The sequence below is a fragment of the Phoenix dactylifera genome, unplaced genomic scaffold (genome assembly GCF_009389715.1).
Source record: "Phoenix dactylifera cultivar Barhee BC4 unplaced genomic scaffold, palm_55x_up_171113_PBpolish2nd_filt_p 002065F, whole genome shotgun sequence".
Lineage (NCBI taxonomy): Eukaryota > Viridiplantae > Streptophyta > Magnoliopsida > Arecales > Arecaceae > Phoenix > Phoenix dactylifera.
In genome coordinates this window covers 11853-28944 of record NW_024069340.1, presented here as the reverse complement: position 1 = coordinate 28944, position 17092 = coordinate 11853, and the positions used below count along the sequence as shown (strand labels likewise).

The window sequence follows — 17092 nt, the reverse complement described above, 5'->3', positions numbered from 1 at the left end:
TCCTCAGCCATTCTACTTAACGCCTAAATCATTTCCCAAACCTCACCCCCATGACTTATAACCAGAACAGTGTAGCTTTCTAGCAATTTATCCCAAGCCTTAGTCCTTACTCCTTCTCTTATCAACCTGGTCAAGAATTCTCTTAACTCAAATTAGGCTCTTTTTGGTCCACTGAGTTTTCCTCGCTTTTGACCTAAGGTCTATTATTCTAACATAATCTCTCTCTCAAACTAATGATGGATCAATTTTAATTGGATCTTGTTCAAGTATCTAATCTATACAAAGGGATTGATGAAGTCAATCAAGTAACACATATTAATACTCCGAGTAAAAAAAGTGTTGGCCTTATGTCAATAAGAAAAGAGTGAACATTGCTATCATTATTTTTTTTTCAAATAACGAAACATTTATAAAAGAGCTAAGAAATGTCATAGAATGGAAAATTGAGCTATTGCTTTTAAAACAATAAAGCGGTAAGAATAGAACAGCAGCTTAAAGAAATATAAATAAATGAATTTAAAAAGTTAGTTGATATAGCATCACAAAAAAGCTAACAAAGAATTTGAACATTGAAAAAAAAAAATATCTCTACATTTTTAGAAAATCATGAGTTCATATAATGCAATACTACAATTGTAACAATTGTTGTAATTCATAACCTTGAATTATCTATACGACAATGTTACCATAGGCAACAACATATAAAAAATAATTGTTATACTTGCATTAAGTATTTTTTGTAAAATTAAATAATATTTACTATAAAAATTTTCAGCATTTTTCTTTGATCAAAATATCAGTATTGAAGTTTAATTAAACAAAAGAATAATTAATTCAAAAGCAGTTGATTGTATAACATATTGTTACTAAGTTGTTAAACAATTAGTAACAACTGACACAAGATTTGAACAAAATAAGTGTAAAGTTCGACTTTAAAAAGAAAAAAAATCGACATTACAAGTATTATTATGATTGTTAACAATTTTAGACATGTACATATGACATCATGCGGCTGCAAATATGAAGTCCATAATTTCAAAGATTTATTGATCATTCTTTTTTTATATATCTAGGATTGGAGAAATTCTGGCGGGCCTCGACCACGCAGATCCTTCGTACCAACTCCAAAAACTCTACCATCTGTTAATCAATATTAAAGTTCTGATTGGCTCATATTGCGAACAAATCTTAAAGAACCATGTACATAATTTGCAATACGAAATAGAATAGAACAAAAAAATTAAATTACATAGAAAATCTAAATGATACAAAATTAAGTTTTGCGCTGTAAAATAGATTATCACATATCTTTACCTTTTCGGTCTCCATACATTAATCAATCAATCGAAGGAATTGATCAATTGATGGATCGATAGGGAAAAAGTAAAAAAAAGAAGAAGAAGTGATAATCCATACCGGAAAACTATTTACCCCAAAAATAAATAAAATAAAATAAAATAAATTTTTAAATACATTAATCAGTCAATCAACGCAGAAAAACTGAACAAATAAAGAAGGAAAGGAAAACAATTCGATTTGCTCGGAGATTATTTTTGGTTTCCATCATCAGAAGGCAACGAGGGAAAAAAAAAATAATAAAAGGATACCTGACTTCCCCCCGCTGCTTCTTCGACTCCTCGCGATGCCCGGAATACTTCAATCCTCCATGACCTGATCCAGAGCTTCTCCGTCTTATGCATTATAACTCTTGTAAGACGTATTTTGCAGTAGGTTCGAAAAAAAATATTTGGAATTTCAGGAAGGTTGGCTTCACCCGCAGCTCCATTCCATGTTCCAATGGGCGGCGGAGGGACTCTTTCCTCCCTGATTCCGGAATTATCTCTTTGAAGATTTAAATAAATTGCTCTCAAATATAACTATCCAAGACTGGGCGGCGATCTCGTTTTCCGCCAATGCCATGAACCGGCCGGTTCATTCGACGGCTTTTCGTTCTTTTGTAAGATAAAGCAACAGAATTTCACAAAAGTCCAACTTTGCCCTCGCCGGTTGACAGATGGGCCCGGTTTGTGCCATTTTCCAGGGACGCCATAATTAGTAAGATTGCAATTAATGCTTCCAGCGGCGGTCGGGTTTCTTCTGGCTTCGTCGCTGCGTTCTTTTGGTAGATGCCGTGAATTTGACGAACCTTGCAACCTTGGAGGTTCGATAGAAGAGAGTCGGGATAAATGGCAATGAAAACATGAATATTTTTTATTTTTCAAATCAATACTGCAAATGATCTGCAATTTGGGAAAAAAAAATGTTCAATATTTGTCGATATCTGATGGTAGGAAACTGTTTATCTGTATGATCTGATTTAATTTGATTTGATCTGATCTAGGAAGTGTTTACTTCAAGGATTTGATTTGGAAAAAAAAAATACTTTCCATATTCATAAGCATCTAATTTGGTAGGTAAGAATTTTAGATGAGCAGGATAACTTTTCAGCAAGGAGATTGAAAGAAGTGTGTGTGTGTTTTTTTTTGTTTTTTAGAAGGAGTCCATTGTTCCCCTCGTTTCATATGTGACTGCTGTGCGGATTACGCTCTTGGGACCAACACCAGTGATTCAAGAAATGCAAGGCAAATCATTCATGGATTTGGCCACTGCCCCGTGAGTACCCACCTACTCTTTCTTTAAGTGTCCGAACAAAAAAAAACTGAGACTCTCCAGCTCACTAATTTGCACCTTGGCATTCATCATATTATTCTTGGCCATAAAACAATCTTTCTTCTGCATATTCTATGATTGTTGGATATTAGAGGAATCATCACAATGCAGGCACATGTATAAGAAAATGTTGTATCATTGCAATACCATATCTTAGCAATGGTTCAGATGTGATGTGATGCGATGGAAAGAGAAGAGATCCATGTATTCCTCTAAAAACAAAACATAAAAAAAATGTGAAGCAATTAAGCCCAAAGGGCTGCTATTTTATGCCGTCATTGTCAGGTTGAAGCTCAGGGAGCCCGAGGCTTCATTCAAATTGCATTTTATGAACTTGTAGCCTTTTTTTTTTCCCCTCAACATGGTTGCACTTTGACCAAATCTCTCTCTCTCTCTCTCTCTCTCTCTCTCTCTCTCTCTCTATATATATATATATATAGAGGGGGAGAGAGAGAGATTATTTTTCTGCCTTTTCTCCACACTATTCACGAGTTTATCACGTTCCTTACCTTTCGGACTGCAAAAGATAGCTCACGGAACATGGCGTGGTGGGTCCGTAAGGACGGGAGGACTGAGCTATCGCAAAGCTGCAAAAGCCCAAGCCATCTACATATTATTATTATTGTGAATTGACCACGAGATACAGATGCAGGGAAATTAACATTTTAATAGAAGATGGGCTCCGACGTGTGCCAGAAAGTCACAAGGGCTAAAATCTAAATGGGTGTGCTCCTCGGTTTTCCTCTCCGCATGTTTCACGCTGCGGCTTAAAATGGGAGATGGAATCCGAGCCACAACAAACGAATGCAAAACGCATCAAAATTAGAATTTAGAACAAGAACGAGTGATGTGTAAAGAAAAACCAAGAAGATAATAAAATAGAGCAACAGCAGAAGGTTGCATATGGCTGAAAACAGCATAGTTGGGATCGCATCGGATTGCCTCGGTAATCTTATGATGGAAAGCCAAAATAGTAATTCAGCTGTCAAGAGAATTAATTTGCATCGAGTCTGCCCACTTGACGGAGGGAGACGACGATGTATCCGCCGCTGAAGAGATGTTCAGGACCCAAAATGACCCCAAAACGGACGCCCAGGAATAAATCCATCTTTCTTTTATATTTCTCGTCATATGTGCGAGAAAAAGTGCATTGCGTGCGTCCTGCCTAGAAAATTTTAAAAAAAACCTTTAAAAATGTGGCGATGGATCTCGAAGCACTGAGAAGGACCGCTTCCATAGATCTATGAAATAATGGACAAAGAGTAAGAGCTCATCGAATTGATTAACCCTTCGATGCTTAAATCAGAGAAAGTTTTAAAAAGGAACAAAAGAAGAAGACAGAATAGATTGTAGAATGGTACGCTACACGAAGTAGATCGACTATCCTGGCCCAAGCAAACAAAAAACAGAAAAGAGATATTGGAAGAAAACTAATCAGGAGAGAGAAAATATTTTATTATTAAAATTGAGCCACACAAAAAGCTCTTTCTCATTTCTTACCAAGAAAGATAACTCTCACTTTCTCCTTCTCTCACATCACACTAAAGGATACGATCCCTTTAAATAGAATATAATTCAGAAACCAACACCCACTAAAAATAAGACCTGATCACTACTAAAAGGATAAGGATAACTATCGAGTTGATCACTGCTAAAGGATAAGGATAACTATCGCCCACTAATACTAAAGGATAAGAATAACTATTATTTACAAAAGATAAAACTTGATCACTACTAAAGGATAAGGATAACTATCGCCCACTAATATTATTGAGGGAAATACAAGTCCCCCCAAAGCATGTGATTGGAAGCACTCGACCTCGGACGACCGACCTGGCGCCCGACCAGACGTCCCACCTAGGAGCTCTCGACCTCGAAATGCCCGACCTGGAAGCTCCCGACCTCGGAAGCTTGACCTCGCCATCCACTCGCCACGATCACATCCTTCTGCAGCTCAACCAGAGACCATCTCCTGCCACTACCATCAACAATTAATGCGCATGGACTCTGCAGGCCTCCGGCTTACTCAACAATTAATGCGCATGGACTCTGCAGGCCTCCGGCTTACCCAACAATTAATACGCATGGACTCTTCAGACCTCCGGCTTACTCAACAATTAATGCGCATGGCTCCTGCTGTCTACGGATCTCAAGCCCTCCACGACAAATTAGCTCGGCTGCCTCTGGTCAGCCGTGACAACTCCCTGGCCCCGGCCTAACCTCCTACGGCAAGACATTAATGCACACGATCCTACATTGATCCAGCCGATATGCTCAATCATACGGTAAACTCCACCCCATCACATCACAGGTAATCCAAGGCTCCTCTATAAAAGGAGAACCCTCCCACCTTAGAGGGGGCTGGACACTGAAACTATGGACATATTTTCTTCCATATATCTTTGCCTCCTCTGACTTAGGCATCGGAGGGCTGGCGTCGGAAACCCCGGCCACCGGATTTTTTGCAGGCCCTACGGAGGACACTGCCCGCCGACGGATCGCTGCCAGCCAGTTCTTGCCGGAGCTCCGCCCTCTCAGCCGACGGCTGCCCCCGGGTCCAATTTCCAGCAACAGTTGGCGCTAGAGGAAGGGCCCGAGTCGTGGCCATGAAGCTGAGAAGTAAAGGAGCCTCCAACGCTTCCCAGCGTCTTCCACCAAGTCCTGGACATTCCGTCCAGAACTCGCCGCCTCCGGCCGACCCGGTTCCCCAAGTCCAGCCGGAACAGTTCAACATCCTGGTGCAACAGGTCCAGGCTTTGGCCGTCGCCGTCCAAGGCCTGCGGCGTGAGGAAGCCTCACCTATGCTACCTCCACAGGTCCAGGTCCAACCAGTGATTTCTCCAAATGGACCGATCCCCCAGGGCCAAAATCTTCATGGCTCCTCCAGGGCTAATAATAAAAAACGACCTCCCCCCCGGAGAGAACTACCGGAGAGAAGCCTGGACAGAGGGCCGCAGCCTTCGGAGGCTGAGTCAGCTCCGGACCGCCACGAGCCGGAGCAGACTATTGCGACAATCCCCCAAGCTGGGGAGCTCGACAAGAAGGTAGGGAACCTGGAGCGCCAGATTGAAGCGCTTCATAGCAGGAAGGCAAGGCGTGAGGGCGACTTTGAGTTTACCACCAAGTCTCCCTTTTTCTGCCAGATCGAGGGCGAGCCGGTCCCACCGAGGTTCAAAATGGCTCAAGTGGAGCTCTACAACGGAACTGCCGACCCCCTCGACCACTTGGAGAGTTACCGAGCCCTTATGGCACTCCAAGGGTCCTTAGAGGCCGTGCTCTACAAGGCCTTCTCAGCTACCCTTCGGGGAACCGCTCGGCTTTGGTTTTCTGGATTGAAGCCGAGCTCGGTATCTTTTTTCGAGCAGCTCAGCAGGCAGTTCGCCACCAACTTCGCTGCCAGCCGGCGCCAGCGGCGAACATCGGATTCCCTCCTGAATGTCAAACAGAGGGAAGGGGAATCCCTCAGAGAATACCTCGACCGCTTTACCGCTGCAACCTGGGAAGTTTGCGAGCTTGACCAGTCGATAGCCATGTCGGCACTGAAGACTAGGGCTCGCTCTTACAGATTCCTCTTCTCCATCGAGAAGAGCTTCCCCGCTGACTTCACAGAAATGCTGGCTCGAGCTCGGAAGTACGCGAAGGCCGAGGAGGCTATCGCCTCCAGAAAGGGCGCGATCGAGCAGGCCTCAAAGAAGCAAAAGAAGCGCCATGAGGAGTGCGGCCGCCTAAGAAGCTGATCTCCCTGCCGAAATAAAAACCGGCCTCAGCTGAGGAGCCCACCTCGACAGTAGGGACGACTTCGACCAAGGTCCCCGCCTCGACCGAGATCCCCGCCACGGCCTCGAATGCACTCGGGGAGGTACGAGAATTACACTTCCATCAACGCACCCCAGACTGAGATCCTAATGGAGATCGAAGGTTGGGACTATTTTCGACCTCCACCCCCAATACGGGACACAGGAGCTTGGCGCAATCCTAGGAAGTATTGCCGTTTCCACCGGGACCACGACCATAATACGGAGGATTGCTTCCAGCTCCGAGATGAGATCGAGGCGCTCATCCACCGCAGAGTACTCAACCGGTTCGTGCGGAACCGGTGCGAGGAAAGGAGGCCAGTGAAAAATGCTGTGCCGTCCGGAAATCCAAATGACAACGGGCCCATCGCTGACACCATCAATGTCATTGGAGGAGGAAGCTCGGCTGAAGAGCCAGCCGAAGAAGGGGTTTCCCCAAAGCGCCTGCGCACTTCTGAAGCCATCTCGTTCTCGGACGAGGACTTGGAAGGGGTTGAAACCCCTCATGATGACGCTGTGGTCATCTCTATGATTGTAAATAAATTTGATGTAAAACGAGTCTTGGTTGATGATGAAAGTTCGGCAAATATTTTGTACTACCATGCCTACCAAAAAATGGGGTTGACAGAAAGCCAACTTCGGAGGATGAACGCTCCACTGGTTGGATTTATCGGGGACTCGATCCCGGTTGAGGGCGAGATCAGTTTTCTTGTCACAGTTGGGCTCGCCCCCCGAGAAAACACCGTGAGGACGGACTTCCTTGTAGTCCGCCTGCTTTCAGCCTACAATGCCATTCTGGGAAGATCGGGACTTAATGCCCTCCAGGCTGCGGTCTCAACCTACCACTTGCTCGTGCAGTTCCCCACCGATCATGGGATAGGCGAAGCTCGTGGAGACCAGACGGTGGCCAAGCGGTGCTACATGGCGACCTACATAGCAAAACCACCGGCTGAAGCATCAAGCCAACAGGAGCTACTGGCCGAGGCGCCAACTCAAGCAATGGACCGCATGATGCCCATTGAAACCTTAGACGTACGGAACGACCTCTGGAAGAAACGGGTAGAGCCTGGTGAGCTTCTTACCCAAACCCCTTTACAAGAAAATTGCCCAGAACTAACCGTGTAGGTCGGCTCCGGCCTGAGCTCCTGCGAAAGGGAGCGCCTGGTCGAATTTCTCCGGGCCAACATGGATGTCTTTGCCTGGTCGCCCGCCGACATGCCAGAAATCGACTCCGAGATCATGGTTCACCGACTCCAGGTGAAACCGACCTACAGACCCGTGAGGCAAAAGAAGCGGGGCTCCACCCCGAAACGACAGCGAGCGGCGGCCAAGGAAGTAAACAGACTCCTCGAGGCCGGCTTCATCCGGGAGGTCTCCTATCCGGACTGGCTCGCCAATGTGGTCCTCGTAAAAAAAGCCAATGAGAAATGGCGTATGTGCGTGGACTACACCGACCTGAACAAGGCCTGCCCGAAGGATAGTCCCCCTCTCCAATATCGACCAGCTCGTCGATTCTACCTCGGGACATCAGCTGCTGACCTTCATGGATGCCTTCTCGGGATACAATCAAATCCGAATGGCGCCTGAAGATGAGGAGAAGACGGCTTTCATCACCGACAAGGGCACTTATTGTTACAAAGTGATGCCGTTCGGATTGAAGAATGCAGGGGCTACATACCAAAGGCTGGTCAGCCAAATCTTCAAAGATCAGATAGGCCGAAACATGGAGGTCTACGTGGATGACATGCTGGTGAAAAGCCGAATAGCAGAGCACCATGTGGCTGACCTCAATGAAATATTCTCCAAGCTCAGGAAGTACCAAATGAAGCTCAATCCTGCAAGGTGCGCGTTCGGAGTCACCTCGGGCAAATTTCTGGGCTTCATAGTAACCCAGCATGGAGTCGAAGCTAACCCCAAGAAAATCCGAGCGCTGCAAGAAATGGTACCTCCAAAGACGGTCAAAGAGGTGCAGAGGCTTACCGGGCGGGTCACGGCCTTGGGGAGGTTTGTCTCCAGGTCGGCCGAGCGCTGCCTCCCATTCTTCAAGATCCTTAAACGACCAAAGAACTTCCTATAGTCGGAGGAATGCCAGCAAGCTTTTGAAAAGCTTAGGTGCCTTCTCGCCTCCTCTCCGCTACTCACCAAGCCTCAGCAAGGCAAAATTCTTTATTTGTACCTGGCCGTCTCCCCGGTTGCAGTAAGCTCAGTCCTGGTTTGGGAAGAGGACAAGCTTCGGAGGCCTGTCTATTATACCAGCCGGGTTCTCAGAGATGCTGAGACCCGATATTCTAAACTGGAGAAAATAATTTTCGCCTTGATCACTTCAGCTCGGAGACTCCGGCCCTACTTTCAGGCCCACACTGTGGCCATACTAACTGACCAACCTATGAAGCAAATCTTGTAGAGGTCAGACCGTGCCGGAAGGATTGCCAAATGGGCAGTTGAGCTCGGGGAGTTCGACCTCGAATACCGACCAAGGCCGGCTATCAAAGCCCAAGCGCTCGCCGATTTCATCATGGAGTGCACTTTGCCGGATGATCCCGAGCTCCCACTCATGCCAATGGAGGAGACCCCGAGGCCGCCATGGGTCCTATATGTGGACGGCTCCTCGACCTCGGGAGGTAGCGGAGCAGGTCTCATCCTCACCAGCCCGGATGGAGTAGTGGTTGAGCAGGCCCTGCGCCTCGAGTTCCCAGCCTCGAACAATGAGGTATAGTATGAGGCGCTCATTGCCGGGCTCAAATTGGCAAAGGAGCTGAAGGCAGAAGACCTGAAGGTCTTCAGTGACTCCCAACTGGTCGTGAACCAGGTTTTGGGAGATTTTGAAGTGAAGGAGCCATCAATGCAGAAATATCTCCAAAAGGTGCGAGACCTCACATCCGCCCTAGGCTCCTTCAATATTCACCTGATAGTCAACTTTAAAGACCACGCAATAGCACGTATCTGGTAGGATAGTGATTACGGGTATCGATCCACAGGGATTGGGGTATAGTTGTTTTCTTAAAAATAAAAAATATTTAAAATGATGAATTTGTGAAGAGTATTAAACTAAGCAATTGAATAAAAAAAATGCAATTAAAATGATATCAATTTGGGAGAACCTAGGGCAAGGAATTCACCACTAACATTAGAACAAGGGTTATTTATATTTTATTTCATTCTTGGATTAACATGCAAATTGGCTACAAGCCTAATAAGCATTCGAATAAAATTTCACAGAAGTAATTTAGGCATAATCCATCTTTAGTTTAGCATGAAATGTCTACCCTAATCTAAAGTGGTAGCACATCGCATCTTCCTTAAGCATGAACTATCTTATTTTTACTTCAATGATCATGAAGAGCAGTTGTATAAACTTCATATTTAAAATCACAGAAATTAAATATGAGATGAAAATATTCATTAGAAGCAGAATAAGATTTATACAACTCCAAGAATAGAAATTAAAAATATAAAAACCCTTGGCCCTTTGTTAGGGCTACATCCGGCCCTGGAGAAGAGATCAGCCCTGCATGGAGTTGGAGACGGCAGCAGCAGCACAGCAGCAGGCTCCCATCTCTTCCTTCATGATTTATTTCTTTGAAATATTCCCAAAATAACAAAACTCTTCTCTCTCCTCTTATTTTTTTATTCTCTCATGTTCCCGTGGCTCACTCCCTCCCCTGTTTCCTCTTCTTCTTCCCGTGGGATGTGGCCTCCGAGAGATGATGGGAGCAACCCCCGGTGGGGGAAGAGGGAATGCCCCCCCCCGGTGGGGGAGGAATGAATGGAAGAGAAGAATGCCCCTCCTCGGTTCACGCCTAAGCCTTTTATAGGCTGCAACTCCCTCTCGCTCCTCTGTTCCGAATGAAGGATTAAGATGAACAGATGACTTCTATCCCTTGATCCTTGGACGCGGTGGGAGAGGATTTGAGTCTATCCGTGATTGTTGAAGCTTGATATTCTTGCTGGCGAGAACACGGGTTGCATGCTGTGGATTTGTTGCAGTCGGTGGATGAGGATGCAGGGGATTCGAAGATGCTGCCGTTGCTGTGGATGCAGTGGGAGAGGATTTGGTGCTGAGATAAAGATGAACTTGGAACGGGAGTTTGGATTCGGCTGGGATTAATCTGGATGATGGCTGGCTTGATTCGGCTGAGAGGAAATCGATGCTCACAAAGTTTGCTGGAGTCCATCCGACGGAATAAGATGGGTTGGTTGGTTGGGATGTGATCCACGGAAATGGGAAGATGACTGTGTTCTGTTTCCGAAACAGGGGAGGATACATTTGGTTGCCGTGAAGCTCGGAAAGAAGCTATCGTGGAGAGGATGGGATCTGAACTTGGTTCTGGGAGTGGTTGTTTGGAATGTTCATCCGATTGGGAACAGGGGATGCTGGGATTTAGGATGATGTGGACGGTAAAGGATGGTTGCTGAGACGTTGGGATAAGGTTGATTGCAAGAACAGGGGGAGATACCGTGTGAGATTTCTCATGTGGATGGTTGAATCAAGCATATCCGAACGCGAACGGGATGAAGATTTTCACGGTGGAAGCTGGGAGTCCGGAAGAAGATCTTGGATGTTGGGAGGAGCTTGAGGATGAGGATGAATCGCCGGATATAAGGGATTTGATACATGGGGAGACTCTGTTCCTTGGATTCAGAAGGGAAGAGAGACGTGCGTGAGATTAGCGGAGGATGAGTGTTAGGACGCTGGGAGATGAACACGGTCGCGAGTGATTCGGGAGGAGATGACGCTGGATCCGTGGTTGTGAAGTGATCTGGATGAAGTTCGGCTGGGAGTTGGAGCTTATCCGTGGGAGATTAGCATGTGATGAAGATATGATGGGGAGACGTTGGAACGTGAGATGAAGGAGATTGGGTCGACTCGGGAAGACGTGGGCCGACTCCAACTGGTTGGAAGATGGCTTTATTTTAAAGCTAAAACGGGGAAAGTTTGGTTATGTGGAAGGAAAGAGTCCTTATGGGTGAACACATGAGGAGAAGGAAAACTTGAATGACTGATTGCACATAAAGGCTGATCCATGATACAGGTTCAAAATGTTAGAACGAAAGGTCGAATTGGATGTGACGAAAATAGTAGAATTGGGATGAACGGCCGAAGAGGGAATCTGAGAGGATTTAATTCACGAAGTGCATGTAATTTGGGTTCAGGGATCATCTCAAATGAGTTTGACTCAACCTGCATACATTAGACTCAATCAGTAAATAAGTAAAACTTGAATTACCTTTAATAATTTATTAAAATGCAATAATGAAGGTAACACATTTTTTAGTTGAATTTATAAAATATATGAATTAAAATAATAATAAGTGCTATGAATAAGATATTAATTTATGCATTATTTAGCACTTATCATCACCATATCCCCAGAACAGAAAACCTCAGGGCCGATCAACTGTCGAAGCTGGCGACCTCCCGCATGAGCAAGCTCCCCAAGGCGACGGTACTCGAATATCTTCAAACACCTAGCATAGAAGAACCTGAGCCGACCATGTGCATCGACATCGAACCAAGCTGGATGGACGAGCTCGTTAACTATCTACAAAATGAAGTCCTCCTCAATGACGAGCTCGAGGCTCGCCGAATTAGGCGTCTAGCCTCCCGATTCAAATTATATGAAGGCAAGCTCTACCGAAAATCCTTCACCTCTCCTCTCCTCAGATGCCTCCGCCCGTCAGAGGCGGACTATGCTATACGAGAGGTCCATGAAGGGATATGCGGGAACCATCTGGGAGGCCGAGCACTGGCTCATAAAATCTTGCGCCAAGGATACTTTTGGCCCACACTCCAAAAGGACGCAACGAACTTTATCCGAAGGTGCGACCGATGCCAGTGGAACGCCAATATCCAGTGCCGACCTTCGGCCCCGCTGACTTCGATCAGTGCCCCCTGGCCATTCGCCCAGTGGGGAATCGACTTGTCTCCATCGACTACTTTACTAAGTGGGTCGAAGCTGAACCAGTAGCCCGGATCACCGAGCAGAAAATGCGGGACTTTATATGGAAGTCGATCATCTATAGATTTGGACTCCCTCGCATCCTCATATCCGACAACGGCCGCCAGTTCGACAACATTCATTTTAGAGAATTTTGCTCCGAACTCGGCATCGACCACCGCTTCACCTCGGTCGCCCATCCCCAAACAAATGGAGAAACCGAGGTAACAAATCGTACCATTTTGCAGGAGCTCAAAGCCAGGCTCGATCGGTCCAAGGGACAGTGGGTCGAGGACTTATACAACTTTCTCTGGGCCTACCGGACTACGTTCCGACTACCCACTGGCGAAACCCCCTTCAACCTGGCATACGGGACAGAGACTGTCATCCCATTGAAAATCGGTCAACCTGGCATACGGGACAGAGACTGTCATCCGAGAGTGGAGCATTATGACGCCGACTCCAATTCTTCTCAGCTCAGGACAACTTGGACCTCATTGAAGAGACAAGGAAAGTCACTCGAGTCCGCATGGCGAGATATCAGCAAAAAACGGCCCAATACTACAACTCCAAAGTCAAGCTCAAGCTTTTCAAAGTGGGGGATCTCGTCCTCAGAAGAGCTGAAGCCTCTCAGCCAACCGAGCAAGGGAAGCTAGCCCTGAATTGGGAAGGATCTTACCGGATCGCACGAGTCCAGCGACCCGGAGCATACAAGCTGGAATCCCTCGAAGGAACCCTCATCCCACGAAGCTGGAATTTCGAGAATCTGCGGATGTATCACCAGTAAAACCCTAAGGGGTCCTTGGTGATTGGGAACATGAATCCTGTCCTCTCCTTACGATAATTCATCTATAGTTCTCCTTTAATCATGTTACGTCTCTCCTGATATTGGGACATTTGTGATCCTCAGACTACCCGAATCAGCTCGGATGCCCGACCAAGTTCGGATGCCCCAGCTGAGCCTGAAACGCCTCGCCGCATCGATATCGAGCCCGATCTCGATCTTCCTCAAAGATCCCGACTAAGTTCGGGATGCCCCGATTGTCGACCGTAGAGTCCCAAACTTTCTCGACCTCGGGAAGCATCGCAGGTCGATATTGCGTTCCCAGACCCCTCAACCTTGCGCACGATCCCTCGACTAAGGTCGAGATGCTCCGTGTGTCGACCGTAGAGTCCCAAACTCCCTCGACCTCGGAAAGCGTCACCAGGTCGACAGCGAGCCCCAGCTTCCTCGACCTCGTGCTCGATACCTCGACCAAGGTCGGGATGTCCCGTGTGTCGACCGTAGAGTCCCAAACTTCCTCGACCTTAGGAAGTGTCACCAGGTCGACAGCGAGCTCCAGCTCCCTCGATCTCGTGCTCGATACCTCGACCAAGGTCGGGATGCCCCGTGTGTCGACCGTAGAGTCCCAAACTTCCTCGACCTCGGAAAGCGTCACCAGGTCGACAGCGAGCCCCAGCTCCCTCGACCTCATGCTCGATACCTTGACCAAGGTCGGAATGCCCCGTGTGTCGATCGTAGAGTCCCAAACCCCGACCTTTGTGGACCCCTTGGCCTTCGACGATGGGGTGACCCCTACGCGGACCCCCTGCATGCAGGCGCGCCTAAAGCGGACACCAAATACACAACATCCCCCCCGGTCGGCCGATGCGAGCTACTCTATTGCACGAGGCCCCGATCAAAGCGCCATCTTATTCCACAATAGATGGCATCGCCTACGGAAGCGAACTACGGGCCAAAGAACGCCTCGAAGAACCAACCGTAGAGCGAAACTGCCTACCTCGACGTAAGGTGATCGGCTCCAACGGGGCAAAAGGTACTTTCCACCTAGCACCTGCATTATTGCATCTACTTGTTATATACCATAACGATCGATAAAATCCCAACCGAGGTTGGGATGCTCTTCTGAACCAACTATGAGCCGAGGTCTTCTCGACCCCGTGCACCGATCTACGGCTCGGTCCTCGTTTATTCCGGACCCCTCCGAGCGAGGGCCCGGCTGTAATAACCCCAAAATTTTTTTTTTATATATAAAAAGGGATAGAATAGTCCTTTAAAATTGATATAAGGGGTAAAATTGGAAGGAATCAAAAGTTAATGGCATAACGGTAGATATGTTGAAGTGTTAGGGGCAAAATGGGAATTTAATAATATTAAAAAAAGGGTGAATAGTATCTTGATGTGATTTAATTGGAGGGTTTGAGCTGGAATGAAACCGAGAGAAAGAGGGAGGGGGTTCTCAGGCGTGAAACAGAGGAAAGAAAGAAAGAAAAAGAGAAGAAGAAGAAGAAGAAAGAAAAAGAGGAAGGGGATTCGAGGAGGAAAGAGATTCCGGTTGCACTTCCAGCTAAAGGGAAAAACGTAGATCTCCTTCCCGCATTAGGCTATACAAAGGGTGGATATAGTCTAGAGGGGTCGGATAAGGGTTGTAGAGGCGGTTAAAAGAGGAAGAAACGGATTTTGACAAATTTTTCTGGCACTACGGAAAAACTGTGTCGAAGTCCCAACTTCGGTGAATTATTTAGGGGGTCAAACGACCTTCGATAGCAATGCATGTTACCTCTTTAGAATTTCCTATGAGTGTAGAATGTTAGGTAAAAATTTCATCAAATTTGGAGTCCTGAAAGTGGATCAAACTCGGGATGAAGTAACCGGCTGTCGGTCCGGATTACTGTTCATCCGGGTGAAAAATGGGGGATTTCATGCTATAATAGGGTATTAAGCCCAGATTAAGCTAAGGGGACCTTGTACTCATGCAAGGAAGTCCCTAATACACATAAATGGTGAGTTAATTAATAGAAAGAGAAAAGAGAAAGAAAAGAAAAGATTTAGGAAACGGGGGAGTTGAATCAATTAAAGTCCCCTATATTATAATTGGCACGTAGATTATAGCCCTTGATACAAAACTAAATATATTATAAATGCATGTCACAGTTGGGCAAGAAGTTAGGGAGCAAGAAGAAGAAGCCCCTACTGCCTACCATAAAGTTTTGGAGGCGTATCAGGGCTGTGCCAGATTGACAGGTGAGTGGGAGTCATGTACTTTGCACCATGAGCATCCTTAATTCATTTTCATGAATGTCGCCAGGTGTGAATTGATTCCACCTGAGCCTATTGATTAATTGTTGTTGTATATTCCTCTATATTTTGATTCTCCATGCTTGATTATTCTGTACATGCATTTGAGGGAACATTGAGAGGAATTACGAGGGGTTGATGAGTAATCAAATTGATTCTGAATTGTGAAATGATTTCTTTTGTAAATTGATTTCATTTCCTCTATTTTAAAGACTTGTGAGTCGTAGCTTGATTATACTCTTTTATGAGTAATTAAATTGGTTCCAAATTGTGAAATAACTTCTTTTGTAAATTGATTTCATTTCCTCTATTTCAAAGATTTGTAGAGCCTTTTTAGTGGTATATTGAGTTGTATTGCACTTCCTTGACCCTCACTCCTAACCCTGATGTTAGTTTATGATTGGGTCATGATCAAGTGAGTGGTAGTCTTGATTATACTCATTTTTAGTAGAGTATTGGGAGGGTGCATTATGGCATTTATGCATGGCTTGGCAGTATCTGCAGGACACCTATAGTCGATGGGGGTTGAACATCGGCCTTTGTGCACATAGTAGCCTTCTGGGTAGGCGGAGCCCAGTCCCTTCCTAGGGGGGACACGGCCCTAGGCGTAGGATTGGCCTGTCCTACGACTTATATTCTGCTTGCCGCCGGGCATAGTAAGACCCCGCGAGGTGCAGTATGGCTTTCCGCGGATGTAGAATTCCCGCGAGTTGCCGTTTAGTATGTAGATGTGAGATGGATTTCTGTTCTGGATACTGGCAAGCATTTACATGATCAGTGTGGTATCTTATCCTGCATATGCATGTGACAGTGGGGAGTTGTTGCTGGTTCGCCTGGGGCGTAAAACCCACCTTCCGATAGCTGTCTAGCATTTACATTATCGATATGGTGTCTTATCCTGCATATGCATGTGACAGTGGAGAGTTGTTGCTGGTTCGCCTGGGGCGTAAAACCCACCTTCCGACAGCTGTCTAGTGATGATTTACATATTGGTGTGGTGTCATATTCGATATATGCATATGGCAGTAGGGAGTTGTTGCTGGTTCGCCTGGGGCGTAAAACCCACCTCCCGATAGCTGTCTTGTTGATGATTCAGCCTATTGACACCTGATTTATATGATTCAGTACTATGACCTGTTGAGCATATTCATGAGTAGCATATATGTTGACTTGATTATTCCATATATGCTTCAGATGAGTTGATATTGATTGTGGTGATATTGATGATTTACTCCATATTCTCTATGTTGAGATCATGTTCATCTTGTTATTGATCTTGAGATTTCATCTCGAGCCATGATTATATTCTGTCTCATGTGCATAGTACTCTCTACTCCACTCACTGAGTATTTATATACTCACTCCCCAGTTTGATATTTTTGATTGCAGGGTAGGTATTGTATAGAGAGGAGCAGGATTAGTGGTTGCCTGCTAGCTGTGCCGCTCCATAGTATAGTATAGTACAATGTAGATAGAGGTTTATACCCTTTTGGTGTATTATAAACCTTCTGTTGTATATAGTGTATAGTTACAGTCATAGATCCTGTTGTGGATATGGGTTTGACCATGGATGGAATGGGAACCAGATTTTTATACAGATGAGTTATATG

At 45.9% G+C, this 17092-nt stretch overlaps 1 long non-coding RNA gene across 1 annotated transcript; it reads right to left on the bottom strand.

The window, feature by feature from the left end:
• Window positions 1-931: 931 nt before the first annotated feature.
• LOC120109346 lies at window positions 932-1898 on the bottom strand. The gene is made up of 2 exons (XR_005510276.1): window positions 1608-1898; window positions 932-1140 (listed from the first exon to the last, which is right to left on the bottom strand). It is a non-coding gene; the product is annotated as an uncharacterized LOC120109346 (long non-coding RNA).
• Between the last annotated feature and the right edge of the window lie 15194 nt (window positions 1899-17092).